Raw genomic sequence first — 14,075 nt, forward strand, 5'->3', positions numbered from 1 at the left:
TAAAGATCGAAACAAAAGGCTGACTTCCGACAGCTGCTACGACCTCTATACAAAACAAAATGACGCGTGGTCATTGGAAAAGGCTCCGTATGTGAGTCCTCTAGCCGCTATCCAATTTTCAGATCCTAACTCGATGCCGTTTGACCGTGGCGACGGTTCAAGCGCGAGTAGGTCAGAATTTTCAGCACGTCGTTATAACGGTGTAGTGACTTTCAGAAGGCTATAAATCCTAAACCGTATATCGTATTTAGGTGAGGCCTAAACGAAAAGTCATCTACTCAAAACGAAATATCTGAAAATCAATTTTCCAGAAGTCCTACGAGTCTGATCTGACCCCAAAAAACAGCAAACAGTGCTCCGGTGGATTTCTTGGTGCTTGATGCTCATCACGGTTCTCATCCTTGATGCGTGTAAGCTTCAAGTGTACAACTCTTTGATGTTTTAGCATCACTTTGACCAAGTTTCAACCATAAACACACAACTAAGAGTAAAAGCTAACATTCTACAAGTTTTGAACATCAAGGTTGCCTCTTTATTGCATAAACCCAATAAAGCTTCAACCTTTGTCCTTTTTACACAAGTTTATGCATCTTCATCATATGAGATGATGAAGACTTGATCTTTATCATCACAAAAATCACAAAAAGGTTCAAAGTAAGTGAGATCTACAATGATAACTTAGATCTCAAGTATTAAAAAAACCCTAAGCTAGAAAGCTTGGATCTTTACAAGATTAATGAGACCATAAGCTAGAAAGCTAAGATCTAGTAATAGTAATGAGACCATAAGCTAAAAAGCTAAGATCTTTAATAAAATAATTAAACCCTAAGCTAAAAAGCTTGGATCTTTAATGTTCTTGAAGATCCTTAAAGCAAAAGGCTAGATCTTCAAGTTACATGAAGATCATAAACACAAGTTTTGATCTTTTTTAACAAAATAAAGGGATCATAAGCTAGAAAACCTAGATCCAACAAAAGTAATGAAGATTCAAAGCTAGAAAGCTTGAATCTTTCATGTTCTTGAAGGATTCAAACCAAAGTTTGAATCTACAAGATATAACAAGATCAAGAAGCTAAAAAGCTTGATCCTTGCATGATGATGATGATGTCGAAAATAAGAAGAGAAGAAGAAGAAGAAGAAAATTTAAAACTTACACTTTTTTAGAGTGAGAAAGACTAGAAAGAGAATTAGAGAGTAAGTGTGTGTAAAATGTGAAGGAGATTAAGTGTGAAATGGGTGAGATTTGCTTGGTATTTATAGGGTGGTGAGGTGGTGGGGAGGCCCTTAGGCCGTCGGTTTTGGGGGGACAAGTGGGGGACAACTTTTGCTTTTTGGTTAATGGTGGTCTAAAGTTGGTGCATATGTTGGGATCCCATGCAACAATTGTGATTATGGTTAACAAAAATGCTAGTATGTTCTCTCTAATAAATGGGTATTTGTCTTACATTTATATGGGTCATAAACTTATTAAAATTGGGCTAATTAAATAGCCCATTAGCTAGAGTATGGTGGGCTACAGTCCAACAAGGTAGAAAGTCCAACAAGACTAACTAGTGAGCATAAGTAAATTATTAAGCGTAATTAAGCAACCAAAAGCCCAAGTAATTGTTATTAGAAAATAACAATTAGTATTACGTAGTCGTAATATTCCAATTACGATAAAATTTAAACGTGTACCAAAACATATAGCTCATTCTCAACGTCAAGTGACACTAACGGTCATAAAAGCATTCGAGGATCAAGTTAAGTAACTAAGTACTTAATGGCATGTTGTATGGTATGAACGAAAGTAATTAATCATGAAATAAGATCCTAGAATATAAACCAACACAGTACGTACAAATACGCAGTTTCGCAGAAAGTAACAATCACAAAAGTAAGTCGAAAAATTCGGGTCGTTACATTACCCACCTGTTAATGAAAATTTTGTCCAGAAATTTTAAGCTGAGGTAGGCAGTAGAGTTTTGAAGAGGTGAGGATACTTCTGCATCATTTAATCCTTTCGTTCCCAAGTAAACTCGGGTCCTCGTTTAGCATTCCAACGAACTCGGACGATTGGAATCTTGTTGCGTTTCAAGGTTTTGACCTCACGGTCCATAATTTCAACAGGTTCTTTCACGAAGTGGAGTTTGTCATCAACCGTAAGCTCCTCAAGTGGTATGACAAGTTCTGGTTCAGCAAGACATTTCTTCAGATTTGACACGTGAAAAGTGGGATGAACTGCACTCAACTGAGTCGAAAGATCCAAACGGTCAGCAACGGGTCCAACACGCTCCAAGACTTCAAAAGGACCAATATATCACGGATTTAGCTTCCCACGCTTTCCGAAACGGATTACACCTTTCCAAGGTGCAACTTTCAACATCACTCGGTCACCTACTTGGAATTCGCGATCTTTACGCTTAAGGTCGGCATAGCTCTTTTGACGATCACGGGCCGTCTTGAGCCTCGCTTGAATTTGAACAATCTTCTCGGTTGTTTCATGGACGAGTTCGGGTCCGGTGAGTTGCTTTTCACCTACTTCGGCCCAACAAATAGGGGAATGACATCTGCGACCATACAAGGCTTCGAAAGGTGCGACCTTAATACTCGCGTGATAGCTATTGTTGTAAGAGAATTCGGCTAGCGGCAAATGCTTCTCCCAAGCTTTCCCAAAATCAATTACACAAGCACGCAACATGTCCTCCAGGGTTTGAATCGTGCGTTAGCTTTGTCCGTCGGTTTGCGAGTGATACGCAGTACTCATATCTAAACGTATTCCCAAAGCTTCTTGTAAACAACGCCAAAATCTAGAAGCGAAACGGGCATCTCAGTCGGAAATAATATATAAGGGTACACCATGTCGAGATACAACTTCCTTTATGTATAGTTGCGCGAGTCTCTCCATTGTGTCAGTCTCCTTCATGGCTAGGAAGTGTGCAGATTTGGTAAGACGATCAACGATAACCCAGATGGCATCATAACCGCCTACCGTCTTCGGTAGCTTCGTGATGAAGTCCATCGTTATTCCTTCCCACTTCCATTGCGGGATCTCGGGTTGCTGAAGTAACCCAGATGGCTTCTGATGTTCAACTTTGATCTTAGAACAAGTTAAACACTTTTTGACGTAAGTCGCAACATCCTTCTTGAGGTTCGGCCACCAATATTGAACCTTGAGGTCGTGGTACATCTTACCAGATCCTGGATGAATCGAATACATTGACTTATGAGCTTCATCTAGAATAAGGCTTCGTAAATCCCCATAACTAGGCACCCAAATCCTTCCGACAAAGTATCGGAGTCCAGTCTCATTGACCTCAAATTGAGAAACGAGAATGTTCAAGTGCTCTTGAGCAATATTCTTCTCCTTGAGAGCTTCCCCTTGGGCTACACAGATTTGGCTATTGAGATTTGTGTGAATGGTGACGTTCAAGGCGCGGACACGAAGAGGTACCATTCTTTCCTTTCGGCTCAAGGCATTGGCTACAACATTCGCCTTGCCAGGGTGGTAACGAAGTTCACAATCATAGTCGTTCAACGTCTCGATCCATCGACGCTGTCTCATATTCAGTTGCTTCTGATCAAAGATGTGTTGGAGGCTTTTGTAGTCGGTCAAGATAGTACTCTTGGTTCCATATAGATAGTGTCTCCACAGTTTGAGTGCAAAGACAACGAATCCAAGTTCTAGATCGTGAGTAGTGTAGTTTCGCTCGTGAATCTTCAGTTGCCGAGACGCGTAAGCAATAACCTTCTTCCGTTGCATCAATACACACCCAAAACCTTGTCGGGAGGCATCGCAATACACAACGAAATCATCACTGACTTCAGGAAGGGACAGAATAGGAGCGGTGGTTAACTTCTGCTTCAGGGTTTGGAATGCCAACTCTTGCTCGGTTGCCAAACGAACTTCTTCCCCTTGTGAGTTAACGCGGTCAAAGGACGTGCAATCAAAGAGAAACATTCGATGAATCTATGATAATAATCGGCGAGGCCTAAAAATTGGCGGATATGAGTAGGAGTAGTGGGGGTTTCCCACTTGCTGATGGCTTCGATCTTTGCGGGATCGACTTTGATACCCTGATCGCTCACAATATAACCAAGAAATTGGACTTCTTTCAACCAAAATTCACACTTGAAGAATTTGGCATAGAGTTGCTCTTGTCTCAAGAGTTCAAGCATGAGTCGAAGATGTTGCTCATGTTCTTCTTCGCTTTTGGAATAGATTAGGATATCGTCTATGAATACGATAACGAATTTGTCCAGGTACGGCTTGCATACGTGATTCATGAGATCCATAAACACGGCAGGTGCGTTAGTTAAACCGAATGGCATCACCAGAAACTCATAGTGACCATAACGAGTTCGGAACGCAGTCTTTAGCACATCGCTCTCCTTCACCCTCGGCTGGTGATAACCTGATCGTAAATCAATCTTAGAGTAAACGCTGGATCCTTGCAGCTGATCAAAAAGATCGTCAATCCTGGGAAGGGGATACCGATTCTTGATCGTCAACTTGTTCAATTCACGATAATCGATACACATGCGGAAAGATTCGTCCTTCTTCTTCACGAACAAAACAGGTGCGCCCCAAGGTGATGAACTCGGTCGGATAATTCCACTGTCTAGCAGTTCCTGCAGTTGACTCTACAACTCTTGCAGTTCGGAAGGTGCAAGTCGATAGGGTGCGCGAGCTACGAGTGCAGCTCCTGAGACTAGATCGATTTGGAAATCCACTAATCTCGTCGGCAGTAATCCCGGCAATTCTTCTGGAAAGACGTCGAAAAATTCGTTCACGATTCGTACTTCATCCGCGCTTTTCCCCTCAGTTTCCAACTTCTTCACATGCGCCAAAACGGCAAAATGCCCCTTTTTCATAACCTTTTGTGCCTTCAAGCAACTAATAAGGTTCAGCTTCAGGCTACATCTCTCTCCGTAAACAATTAGTGGCTCACCATCTTCGCGTGGTATACAAAGAATCTTCTCTCCACAAATAACTTCTGCTCTCACTTTGGACAACCAGTCCATACCGACTATCACATCAAAACTCCCTAGCTTAATGGGTATCAAATCAATCTCAAAATCTACACCAGCTAAGTTTATGATACCTCCTCGGCCAATTTGGTCAACTCTCTCAAGCTTTCCATTGGCTACCTCAACAAATATACTCTCATCCAAAGGCACTAACGACCAATCTATCTTAGAGAAAAAGTGTCTACATACATAACCCCTATTGGCACCGGTATCAAATAGGACAGAAGTTAATAGTTTATTGATAGTGAATGTACCTGTGACCAAGTCAGGATCTTCACGGGCATCTCTGGCGTTCATGTTGAAGACTCTTTCACGTGATGGCCCGCCATCCTTCTTCTTGTTAGGACATTCACTCTTGAAGTGGCCCTGCTGACCGCACTCAAAACACTTCCTTGGTCCATTTCGGTTTGTCCTCACTGCTGGGGCGGTGATCTTACAATCTCTGCCAATGTGTCCAGTCCTTTTACACTTCTCGCACACTACGTTGCAGTATCCAGTGTGATTCTTGTAGCATCTCTTGCACTGAGGAAGGGTACCTTTGTAGTTAGGGTTAGAGCTAGGGTTCGGGTTCCTCCAGTCGTTGTTTTCCCTAAAATTCTCATACCTCTTAGCTGGGTTCTGGTTAAAACCTTTTCCCTTACTTCCGTCCCACTTACGTTTCCGATTACTAGCTCCCGATTCTGATTTCGCCTTCTCTGGCTTTTGACGGGTAATTTGATTCATCAGGGTGTGCGCCCTGCGCATAGCTTCTGGGACATTTGCTGGTTTCGAAGAAGTGACATTTCCCTGAATGTCCTTGGGGAGTCCCCACAGATACCTCTCCATCCGTTTATACTCCGGAGTAACCATTGTGGGGCACATCAAAGCTAACTCCAAATACCTTCGATTATAGCCATCAAGGTCAGTTCCTACAACTTTCAGTTCCCAAAATTCTGCTTCCATTTTCTGAATTTTGGTTCTGGGGCAGTACTCCTCGACCATAGCTCTCTTAAACTCTTCCCATGGTGTAGCATAAGCTTCGTCAATTCCCCGAGCCTGGACGAGCGTATTCCACCAAGTCAAAGCGCCATCCGACAAAGTGCAGGATGCGAACTTAGTCTTATTCCCTTCGGAGCAGTTACTCACATGGAACACAGATTCCAACTTCTCAAACCATCTCGTCAGCCTAACTGGCCATTCTGTTCCACTAAAACTGTGGGGCTTACAACTCTGAAATTCCTTGAAAGTGCATCCATTCTGGGTATTCTGGTTAGCCGATGGAGCTTGGGGGTTGGCATTCGCCATAGCTGCGGCTACTCGAGCGGCTATCATCTCCTCGATCTGTACTGCTGTGGGCATTTCCCTTGGACCTCTTCCGTTAGCCATCGATCTTCCAAACAAAAATTTTTGACTTACGTCAAAATCCATTAACCAACAACGTCACGACATACGGTAAACAACACAGTACACGATAACTAAGCATGGCAAACAAACATCAGATAGCACAAAATCCAACATGTAATAAAATGCCGTACAATAAATCAACAACAGTAGTTCCATTCATAATAAGAAAATTGCATACAACAGCATAAGGTTCGTACAATACATAAATGAAAAACAGGAAACTACAAACAGAATACATAAAGAGATATAGTACAACAGTCCTAGGGCGAGGGTGGGTAAATGATGTCCATCAGGTGGGTCATCTGATCCTCGAGCTCAGTTACTTGAGCACGGAGGGCATGCACTTCTCTCGTCAGTTCCTCGATGGTAGGAGATGCTAGTAGGGCAGGTGGTGCAGATGGTGCAGATGGTCCAGATGATGCGGATGTAGTACTAGAAGTAGACGGCACTGAGCCGGTGACCTTACACACAAATGGATCGGCAGGATACGGTACAACCCTCTTACGGGCGGTTACCCTAACCAATTGTCTATGTGCGTTCACAAATGGCTTACCTCTATTAATCCCTGGAATAACAGTACCATTCTTCGGCGGGGTAGAAGATGGCTGCACGGGCTCCTCCTCGGGGTCCTCCTCAGAATCCTCCTCGGGATCCTCCTCGCTGGCGTCATCGGATGATGATCCGTCTGAATCGTCGGAAGGTAGTGTAGGTACGTCACGGGCGGGAGAAAGCGTCTGGCCGGTGGTCATAAGTTGATATCTGCCAGGTGTAATCGGTACAACTCGTCTGTCAGCAGTGCGTCTGTAGTGACCCGAACTTTTCCATGTTTATATATATTAAATGAAATTGTTATTTACATGATTAAGTGTTTCCAACATGTTAATTAATCAAGCTTGTTAAGACTTGATTAATTGAAAAAGGTTTTATATAGACAATTGACCACCCAAGTTGACCGGTGATTCACGAACGTTAAAACTTATAAAAACTATATGATGACATATATATGGATATATATATATAGTTAACATGATATTATGATATGTAAGTATCTCATTAGTGTAACGACCCGACCAAAACCGTTATTGACGGCGCCGTTAACTTAGGTCCCGTTGCGTGGTCGTAGTCCCTATATGAGACTCGTTTGACCAAAATTATGTCGCATTCATTTGAAAGGTACAAGACTTGCAAGTTTAGTTTACAAAACCGTTCGACGACAAGTCTAAGTTTACAAAAGTCATAAAGTATAAATGAAATAACTTGCGACATAATTAGTTTAAAAACACAGTTGCTATAAATAGCGTAAGTATGTAAACAAAAGTTTGAATCCAAAGGTGCTATCACTAGCGTATGTATGTATGTATCTTGACTCCAAGCAAATAATCAGAGTGTATGCATGTATGCTTGACCCCAAGCAAGTATGAGTGTACGCGGAAGCATGTATCAAATAGCCAAGTATGAACCTGAGAAACATATAGAAAACTGTCAACGAAAACGTTGGTGAAATCATAGGTGTTTGTAATAAACGTTGTTTTTGAACCACAAGATTTAGTATTCCCATAGTTGATTATCAAAATCGTTTGCATTCCAAAAGTATTGTTCGCGAGCACCCAATTATCAAGACTTAACGTTTCCTTCCATAGAACCCCATCACAATAGTGTTAGAACATACACTGTTTCCCGAAAATATATTTCATCCGTAGACGGTAGCGAACCGTCCGTAATGAGGGTTTGTCAAACCCGTATGGCCACACAATATAAGTTCTCGCTTACACCCTGCAAGTGTAACTAATGATAATCGAATTGAGGATTTTTGTTCTAACTCGCTGTGGAATGTTTGTTTTCCTTGTACTTGTGTTCAAAGTATAAAAGTAAGTAGTACAAAATGTAACCAAGTATATGTTTCTCAGCCCACAAATTTAAAAGTATAAAAAGTTGTTGAAAAGGTGGGACTATGATCTCACCTCGAGTGCACGAGTATAAAAGTACTTCACAAAGTAACGTGTGCATGATAGTTGCTTAGCCTTGACCTAAACAAATAAGTTGTATCAATTAACCGGTTACGACACAAGGTCGGGTGAAATGTGTTCAATTTGTCCTATGGCTCGTTACGACTCGATTAAGTATAGCATGTGAATCACGTTGTCAAGTTTCATACAAGAAACAAGTATAAAAGCATGTTAGAATGATTGTATAAAAGTTTGGTTAAGTTTGACTAAAAGTCAAACTTGGTCAAAGTCAACGAAAAAGTCAACGCGTTCGGGTCGGGTCCCGAACTATTTTTCTATGCTAAATATTCATATACAAGTATATTAAAACAAGTTTCATGTGAATCGGAGGTCGGTAGCTAGTCAAACATTTCGCGTGAAATGCGCCAAACAAGGCAGAATCTGGCCAGGCCAATCCGCGCGCCGCGCCACCATCTGGGCAGAGAATTCTGGTCAGTTTTCAAAGTATGCACGAACCAAAACACAAACAATCACATTTTATGATCCGCAAACAATTAGAACATGTATTTTATATCATCGGAAAGCTATTTCGACAAGGAATACAACTAACCACATATCATTAATCAAAAACATCATTTACAATAACCGAAAACTCGTCAATTGATCAAGAAAGGTTTATTTTCAAAGTTTCAAGTTCGTAAAACGTATTTTATGATTCGGGAATCCAATTTACACATACGATATGCCGTTTTGAAGGTAATGAAAAATACATTACAACTAAACACTTACTAATAACATTTCATGGCATTCGAAACATCAAAAGCTCGTTTTAAGTCTATCAAACCCTAACCAAAATCCGCAAAAATCAATATTCACGTTTTTGAAGTTTCCTTAATCAACCTACGCATCAAAACGAAGCTAGTGATACTAGTAACACAATTAAAACATGAACTTTAACAATTTAACAACATTAACTCATCCAAAATCAAAGATTTAGCACACCCATTTCAAATGTTCAAACTAGTTACTCAAATCAACAAATCGAGCAAACAAAACATATATTCATGCTAGACACGAGCCATAGACACTAACTAACACAATTTCAAGTCAAAAACACGAATTTATAGAAATCTAGAGTTTTTAGAAAGTTACCCAAACGAGATGAAGTTGGTATCAAATTGTAGAGGATGAAGAGAGGATTCCAAATATGTAATTTGTTTTGAAGTTTGCTTCCCGATCCGAATTTAGATGATGAATTATGTTTGTATTCTTGAGAGAAAAAAAAGAAAGAAAGAGAGAGAGATGGAGGTGATTGAATGGTGGAAAAATGGGTTGACTAGTTGACCTAGTCAACTAGTTTGCCCATTTGGCAACTCCGGTCCCTCGAGTTTCAAAGCGGGTGCGGGATTTAACCGATCGAATATTTTTAAAACGCTCGAGTAAACGGGTGATGTCAAAATTAAATAGCGGGAATATAATGAACGTTACACACGGAAAACTATTAATTTAAATACGAAAGATTATGTTTTAAAAAAAAGACGGTGTTAAAATTAAATTTAACGAAAAAACGCGGGATGTTACATTATCCACACCTCAAAAGAAATTTCGTCCCGAAATTTAGTTGGAAGTAGTAGTTGTTGAATCTTCCTCGAGATCTTGCGTTGCCAATTCTACGAGTGAGGGAGAAGTACGTCCTAGGGTATTTCAACGAATTTTGACGGTCGGGATCATATGTTGTTTTAAGGTTTGGCTTCACGATTTATGGTTTCAACCGGTCCTCCTAGGAAGCGAGGGTTATCGTCGATAGTGAGTTCATCAAAGGAGATAACAAGTTCTCGTTTCGCAAAACACGTCTTTGAGTTGATACATCGAATGTAGGATAAACGGAGACCCAAAATGAGTCGGAAAAGTCTAAACGGCTAGCGACGGGTCCAAAACACCCCAAGAATTTAAAGGATCAAAATATCGCGGATTTAGCTTCCTACGTTTTCCCGAAACGGATTGCACCTTTCCAAGGTGCGACTCTTAACGTGACGCGGTTTCCCACGTGGAATTTGAAAGGTTTACGTCTAACATCGGCGTAGCTCTTGGTGATTACGAGTCGCGTAGGGTTTTACCTGAATATGAATAAATTTTCTCGGTTGCTCATGATTAACCTCGGCCCCGGTGAATTGATCATCGTTTACTTGGTTCGACAAAGGAGAATGACGTTTCCGGTCACATGTGGTTTCAAAAGGAGTGACGTTAAAACTCGAATGAAAATCATTGTAGTATGAGGATTCAGTTAAGGAAAATACTTTTCTCAAGTAAATTTGAAGTTGGTAATACAAATTTGTATTATGGTTTCCAAGGTTTAAATCGCATGTTTGTTCGGTCCGTCGGGTTGTGGATGGTACGCGGTACTCATGTCTAAACGCGGTCCCGAGGCTTTTTGTAAGGTACTCCAAAATCTAGAAGTGAAACAAGGATCTCGATCCGAAACGGGGTATATTTCCCTAAGGCATATTGAACACGTTTGCTAGGAATTGAAAACGTTAGCTAGGACAAGTTTCTCAAGAAAATTCGCGTCGCGGAAGATTTATCGGTTTTCAAATACGTTCGTCGAGACTATTCACCCTCGAGGCGAATACTAGTATAACGTGGAGAGTCCCTCCCTCCATTGGGAGTTTAGAATAAAGATTTCCTGAACCGGAAGTACGAGTGTGGTGAGAGAGAAGTTCCGCCCCGATGTGAGCATAACGAGTAAATTGTAGTTAGTCAACAAGACTGCGCGAGGACGAGCTAGTATACCCGTGTGACATACGGTTGAAGTCGAACGGAATCGGTAATTCATTCGGAAGCATAAATATAATTTGACAATAATTGAAGGTGTGTCCCTGGTATGGTTGTTATAAATATTCTCGGAGTTTTCGGATGTCCAAACATGAAAAGATGAAGTCATGTACATGGCACATGGTGGTGTTTAGGTTGATCGAGTCTAACCACCATCACGCGTCACTAGAACTTTGGTATGTCTTACCGTAATATAACTACGTTGATCGAGTGTAGTTATATTATGCTAACTCATACCTCCATTCCCACATCACTCCATAGATTCAAGTTCGTGTCATCGCGAAAATCTAAAATAAACAAAATGTAACGACGTCTCAAACGTGACTCGTATTAAATCGAAAGAATTGGTGCAACTCTGAAGATGCGTTCCCCGAGGGAAGTGTATAGTTGATTGTTCACGTCAATGTGGTTCGAGTCAGACAATATGTATTTAGGTATGAAAAGAGTAACGAGTCATGATAACAAGTAGTACGCAACCGTAGCGATAAATAGTGATGACGATACTCATCTAGAGTAGTGACGGTGACTTTACAATACTCATGGATAGTAAGCTAAGACGGGGTGGATAACAACCAAAGAATTAGAGTTCCCGAGCTAGAGTGGCTAACGAAGTCGCGGTCATCCGTACGCGTATGAATCTTGAATTCACGTGTTTTACCAAAAATTGGCGGAATACGAGTTCGTATGATGAAAGTTTGGGTACCATTAAAAAGTTTTCCTAAGAATGATTCAAGTATAATGCACAAGTAGTCAAGTAAGTGCTATCTATAGCAAATGTATGTCAGAATGCAATGATTAACTATCCGGTTGTAGTCTAGACTCACTAATGCGTCCTAACGACTCTGTTAGACACACTAATGCACGTCCTAGTTCCCTACAACCAACGCTCTGATACCACTTGTAACGACCCGACCAAAACCGTTATTGACGGCGCCGTTAACTTAGGTCCCGTTGCGTGGTCGTAGTCCCTATATGAGACTCGTTTGACCAAAATTATGTCGCATTCATTTGAAAGGTACAAGACTTGCAAGTTTAGTTTACAAAACCGTTCGACGACAAGTCTAAGTTTACAAAAGTCATAAAGTATAAATGAAATAACTTGCGACATAATTAGTTTAAAAACACAGTTGCTATAAATAGCGTAAGTATGTAAACAAAAGTTTGAATCCAAAGGTGCTATCACTAGCGTATGTATGTATGTATCTTGACTCCAAGCAAATAATCAGAGTGTATGCATGTATGCTTGACCCCAAGCAAGTATGAGTGTACGCGGAAGCATGTATCAAATAGCCAAGTATGAACCTGAGAAACATATAGAAAACTGTCAACGAAAACGTTGGTGAAATCATAGGTGTTTGTAATAAACGTTGTTTTTGAACCACAAGATTTAGTATTCCCATAGTTGATTATCAAAATCGTTTGCATTCCAAAAGTATTGTTCGCGAGCACCCAATTATCAAGACTTAACGTTTCCTTCCATAGAACCCCATCACAATAGTGTTAGAACATACACTGTTTCCCAAAAATATATTTCATCCGTAGACGGTAGCGAACCGTCCGTAATGAGGGTTTGTCAAACCCGTATGGCCACACAATATAAGTTCTCGCTTACACCCTGCAAGTGTAACTAATGATAATCGAATTGAGGATTTTTGTTCTAACTCGCTGTGGAATGTTTGTTTTCCTTGTACTTGTGTTCAAAGTATAAAAGTAAGTAGTACAAAATGTAACCAAGTATATGTTTCTCAGCCCACAAATTTAAAAGTATAAAAAGTTGTTGAAAAGGTGGGACTATGATCTCATCTCGAGTGCACGAGTATAAAAGTACTTCACAAAGTAACGTGTGCATGATAGTTGCTTAGCCTTGACCTAAACAAATAAGTTGTATCAATTAACCGGTTACGACACAAGGTCGGGTGAAATGTGTTCAATTTGTCCTATGGCTCGTTACGACTCGATTAAGTATAGCATGTGAATCACGTTGTCAAGTTTCATACAAGAAACAAGTATAAAAGCATGTTAGAATGATTGTATAAAAGTTTGGTTAAGTTTGACTAAAAGTCAAACTTGGTCAAAGTCAACGAAAAAGTCAACGCGTTCGGGTCGGGTCCCGAACTATTTTTCTATGCTAAATATTCATATACAAGTATATTAAAACAAGTTTCATGTGAATCGGAGGTCGGTAGCTAGTCAAACATTTCGCGTGAAATGCGCCAAACAAGGCAGAATCTGGCCAGGCCAATCCGCGCGCCGCGCGGGGATGGGGCGCGCCGCGCCACCATCTGGGCAGAGAATTCTGGTCAGTTTTCAAAGTATGCACGAACCAAAACACAAACAATCACATTTTATGATCCGCAAACAATTAGAACATGTATTTTATATCATCGGAAAGCTATTTCGACAAGGAATACAACTAACCACATATCATTAATCAAAAACATCATTTACAATAACCGAAAACTCGTCAATTGATCAAGAAAGGTTTATTTTCAAAGTTTCAAGTTCGTAAAACGTATTTTATGATTCGGGAATCCAATTTACACATACGATATGCCGTTTTGAAGGTAATGAAACATACATTACAACTAAACACTTACTAATAACATTTCATGGCATTCGAAACATCAAAAGCTCGTTTTAAGTCTATCAAACCCTAACCAAAATCCGCAAAAATCAATATTCACGTTTTTGAAGTTTCCTTAATCAACCTACGCATCAAAACGAAGCTAGTGATACTAGTAACACAATTAAAACATGAACTTTAACAATTTAACAACATTAACTCATCCAAAATCAAAGATTTAGCACACCCATTTCAAATGTTCAAACTAGTTACTCAAATCAACAAATCGAGCAAACAAAACATATATTCATGCTAGACACGAGCCATAGACACTAACTAAC

The sequence above is a fragment of the Rutidosis leptorrhynchoides genome, chromosome 6 (genome assembly GCF_046630445.1).
Source record: "Rutidosis leptorrhynchoides isolate AG116_Rl617_1_P2 chromosome 6, CSIRO_AGI_Rlap_v1, whole genome shotgun sequence".
Lineage (NCBI taxonomy): Eukaryota > Viridiplantae > Streptophyta > Magnoliopsida > Asterales > Asteraceae > Rutidosis > Rutidosis leptorrhynchoides.